Source organism: Berghia stephanieae, chromosome 5, assembly GCF_034508935.2.
Source record: "Berghia stephanieae isolate SIO BIC M18660-M18661 chromosome 5, UCSD_Bste_1.3, whole genome shotgun sequence".
Lineage (NCBI taxonomy): Eukaryota > Metazoa > Mollusca > Gastropoda > Nudibranchia > Aeolidiidae > Berghia > Berghia stephanieae.
Genome location: NC_088364.1, coordinates 42,619,664 through 42,624,663, shown reverse-complemented (window position 1 = coordinate 42,624,663; position 5,000 = coordinate 42,619,664). Strand labels below are relative to the sequence as shown.

The following is a 5,000-nucleotide window of genomic DNA, read 5'->3' as shown; positions in this document are numbered from 1 at the left end:
CTCAAATTGTGAACACTTTTCACTATGTGGGTCATTTTGAGCACACTTTGCAATGTGACCAATAACCTCGAGCACATGGAAATGTAATATAGATCAAGCCCATTGAGTGAATGCATTATCTACCAGATTCTGTCTTTTGATTGGTTGGCAAAGAAAAATGACAAACACCTTTCCACATGGTACTGGTATAGATAGTATGCAGATGACGTCACTCAGGCGTTTGTTATTGTTTTTGCCATCCGCGTTTGTGAGTTGTTCTCACTAAACTGTATTAACCAGACTATAAAAGTTCATGGTTACACAGAGTTTGTGTGTTGGTCCGTTATACTTCCGGATGGCAATGTTGTGAACTCCTTGGCCAAGTGCATTCTATCTATATCAGTGGCTTTAATATATCTTTATGAATTATTCTATTTTGTGAGTTATGTTCACTCGTAGAAATCATACAATCCAAATCAACAGCGTTTACATATATGTACTGTCCTCTGAAAAGTGTTCACTGTGTTGGACACAATCTGTGATAAACGCATTCACCTAATACTAACAACTATTTTGATAATAATAAAATTGCCATCAAATATCGATCAATCAAGAGAAGTGTCCGATTTGAGGCTTTGATACATTTACTGTTAGATTAATGGACCAAAATTTGAAAACCTGAGAGCTATTTAATTTTTTTAAAATTGAGCTTATATATAGATAGTATGCGTTTGGCTAAGAAGCTCATAATATTGCCATCCGGAAGTATAACGGACCAACACACAAAACTGTGTGTAACCATGAACGTTTATAGTCTGATTAATACCAAAGAGCGTGTAGGTAACGATTGTTATGTTACCAAGAGCTCTCACTTCCCGCTTTTGGTGAAGCCAAGCATCTTCCGTCTTCGACTCGTATTTTCTTCATTGTATCAGTAAGCCTCGCGCGCATGATACACGCGGAGCACACCCACCTCGCTGTCTCGCCTGGCACGCGACAATAGCATTGCGGTTAAGAGAAGTGAGAGCTCTTGGTAACTACGTTACCCTACACACTCTTTGTTAATACAGTTTAGTGAGAATTACTCATGAACGCGGATGGCAAATAACAATAACAAAGACCCAAGTGACGTCAACTTTATTCTATCTATGAGTTAACGATGGCTAGGCTACGTTCGAATTCGGTAATTTCGGGTAAGAAGCAAAGTCGTACCGCTGAGCCATGCGGCCGCAATGATGTTAATGATAATATGAGTCTTGTTCAGTTGTATAAATCATCAAGCTCTTAGAAATATTGTATTTATATCTTCCTAATCAAATTACAGTGTTCACTGAAAAACTATATTACCCGTCCATGTGCTCGGGATCATTGGTCACATTGCAAAATGTGACCCACAAGAGTGACCCACATCTATTTAACATTACAATTTGTCATTGTGTTCAGCTTGACACATGGGTATGTTGACAACTTTCATAAACAAAGCAGCGAGTTTACACTTATTAAGAAATATCCAATTGTTGGATAGCAACGAATCATGTGATTGGTGACTCGGTTGGACGAAAACCTGAAAAAAGATCGCTCCCATGGACACAATCAAGGAGCACAATCGGTGACAAACGCATAGCCCCTTTATTCGAATGGTGGGTGTCCTTCATAGATAACTTACTAAAGATACAAACGTTTTCCACATAAAAAGACTGGATATCAATAGTTAATTTATTCTTTAGAATGCTAACATTGAAAAGTGTCTCATGTTTTTATTTTGTCCAGATTATCTTCGGTCTTATTTTGTCTGCTTACACAAATCACTCCCACGCGAATATTGTAATTGATTGGCAGATACCAGCATAAACGCAGGAGTGAAGATAACAATGATGATGATGATGATGATGATGATGATGATGATGATGATGATGATGATGATGATGATGATGATGATGATGATGGCGGCGATGTTTTGCGAGTACAAAAACAGGTCTTTGTTCTGACATAAATGGTATTTTACTATTAATATTGGATGAATCCTATAGTTTGTGTCCATGGATTTAGTGAGCAAAGAGAGGAGATGAAAGAGGTCGTTTTGATGGATGAGGAGGAAAACAATTATGATGATTATGATGATGATAATGTGTAATGGTAACAATAAATGGTCTTTGTTCTGATATCAATCGTTTTAGTAAGATTGGATGGATTCAAGAAGAGGAGCAACAGAAACAAGAGGAGGAAGTGGTGATGCAGATGGTTGTGGTGGTGGTATTAGTTGTAATGGTTCTCGAGGCATTGGTAACTCTGAGATTTGTGTTCAATATGGCCTGATCAGTTTTAAATCAAATGCGTACGAATTTTTTTTAAATAGAGGATGGTCGAAGAATAGATTAATCATAGCTAAAAAGAATTCTGATTTTCAAATATATATATATATATATATATATATATATATATATATATATATATATATATATATATATATATACTAGTAAAAAGCCCGCAATTTCGCGGGGAAAGAACTATTTTCATTCGATACTGTACTCACCATCATTTAATGAGGGCAGATTGGTAAACAACGTTGTCTGTGTAATTTGGTATATCTTCGGTTGATTTTTCTGTGTGGCCCAATATGAAGTGTAAGCCACTATAGCCTCTGACCCGTGACATCAAAGGTGAAAATACAAATTTAAAGAATACTGGGGATGTAGGAGCTTTCGGAATGTCTCCCCTATACTTAACTTATGGAAAAACAAAGACCCTAGCACCTTTAATAACACTTATGACTAACCTCTCGAGCTAACCCTAATAGTAAAAAAAACACAACTCTCGGACTTCTTTGCACTACCTTTCAATACTTAACAAATCACAATGGCGGCCGAAAATCAAAACAATGGTCAAATTAGGAAATTTTAAACTTTCACAAATCTATCAAAGTTTGTTCTAGAGTTTTTAAAATGCCTGACAAAATATCAACGGTGAAAATACAAATTTAAAGAATACTGGGGATGTAGGAGCTTTCGGAATGTCTCCCCTTTACTTAACTTATGGAAAAACAAACGCCCTAGCACCTTTAATAACACTTATGACTTACCTCTCGAGCTAACCCTAATAGTAAAAAAAGAATCAAAATGGCGACTGAAATACCTTCATGTGATCAAGTGAATAATATCACTATGAATGCCACGATTTGCTGAAAAATGCCAACACCCACACACAAATGTATACACCACACACACACACACACACACAAACACAAACACACACACGCACACACACACACACTCACACACAAACATACACACAATTAGAACATACATAACAAAACTGATCACCGCTAAATCAAAAACCCAACGGAAGTAATAATAATTCTTGATGTCATAAATAGATGACGCAAATTGACAACTTTTTACAGTGTCAAAATTAGTTGATTTGGGGATTCAAGTGTCGTCGTTGGTACATATTTTATGATATCTGTTTGACTCAACGAACTTTCAAACTGACTTTAAATTATAAAAGGAAATCAAGTTATCTGTTTATCTATCTGTAAAAAATACATTTCTAATTTTCAAATCTTTCAGTAGAGTTGTGCGCCGTATCAATTTTTTTATTTACTCAAATAAGCACAATTTTCTCCACAATGCTATATTTTTTAAAGAAAGGATACTGGGGATGTAGGAGCTTTCGGAATGTCTCCCCTTTACTTAACTTATGGAAAAACAAACACCCTAGCACCTTTAATAACACTAATGACTAACCTCTCGAGCTAACCCTAATAGAAAAAAACAACTCTCGGACTGCTTTGCACTACCTTTCAATACAAATCACAATGGCGGGCGAAAATCAAAACAATGGTCAAATAAGGAAATGTTAAACTTTCACAAATCTATCAAGGTTTGTTCTAGAGTTTTTAAAATACTTCTATATAATGACAAACTGAATAAATAAATGCCTGACAAAATATCAACGGTGAAAATACAAATTTAAAGAATACTGGGGATGTAGGAGCTTTCGGAATGTCTCCCCTTTACTTAATTTATGGAAAACAAACACCCTAGCACCTTTAATAACACTTATGACTAACCTCTCGAGCTAACCATAATAGAAAAAAAAACAACTCTCGGACTGCAGGTTTGTTCTAGAGTTTTAAAAATACTTCTATATAATGACTAACTGAATAAATAAATGCCTGACAAAATATCAACAGTGAAAATACAAATTTAAAGAATACTGGGGATGTAGGAGCTTTCGGAATGTCTCCCCTTTACTTAACTTATGGAAAAACAAACACCCTAGCACCTTTAATAACACTTATGACTAACCTCTCGAGCTAACCCTAATAGTAAAAAAAGAATCAAAATGGCGACTGAAATCCGCTAAATCAACAACACAACGGAAGTAATAATATTACTTGATGTCATAAATAGATGACGCAAATTGACAACTTTTTACAGTGACAAAATTAGTTGATTTTCGGAGTCAAGGGTCGTCGTTGGTACATATTTTATGATATTTGTTTGACTCAACGAACTGTCAAACTGACTTTAAATTATAAAAGGAAATCAAGTTATCTGTTTATCTATCTGTAAAAAATACATTTCTAATTTTCAAATCTTTCAGTAGAGTTGTGCGCCGTGCCAATTTTTTCATTGACTCAAATAAGCACAATTTTCTCCACAATGCTATATTTTTTTTAAGAAAGGATATATATATATATATATATATATATATATATATATATATATATATATATATATATATATATATATATATATATATATATATATAAACTGTTAATCGAAAGCGCCAATGATAAAAAATTGAGCCCGGTATTATTGGTTTATGTCAAAATATAGGCAAAATGTTTTATTAACCAGTTAATATTTGTCAAGATGAGGGTCATTTAAATCGATCGATATTTGAAGGACGATTTTTTTGGACAAAATTGGTTAAAGCCATGAAAGTTGGATTTGCAATCATAACATCACCAGTTCTACATTCTCACGTGGAATTCACCAACCACTCTTCAAGATAGG

General features: G+C 34.6%; 1 protein-coding gene across 1 annotated transcript in view; it reads right to left on the bottom strand.

Annotated features, from left to right (window-relative positions):
* LOC144972960 (uncharacterized) overlaps window positions 1-5,000 on the bottom strand; it is a 60,854-nt gene that overhangs the window by 8,420 nt on the left and 47,434 nt on the right. The gene's annotated exons all lie outside the window — the stretch shown is intronic.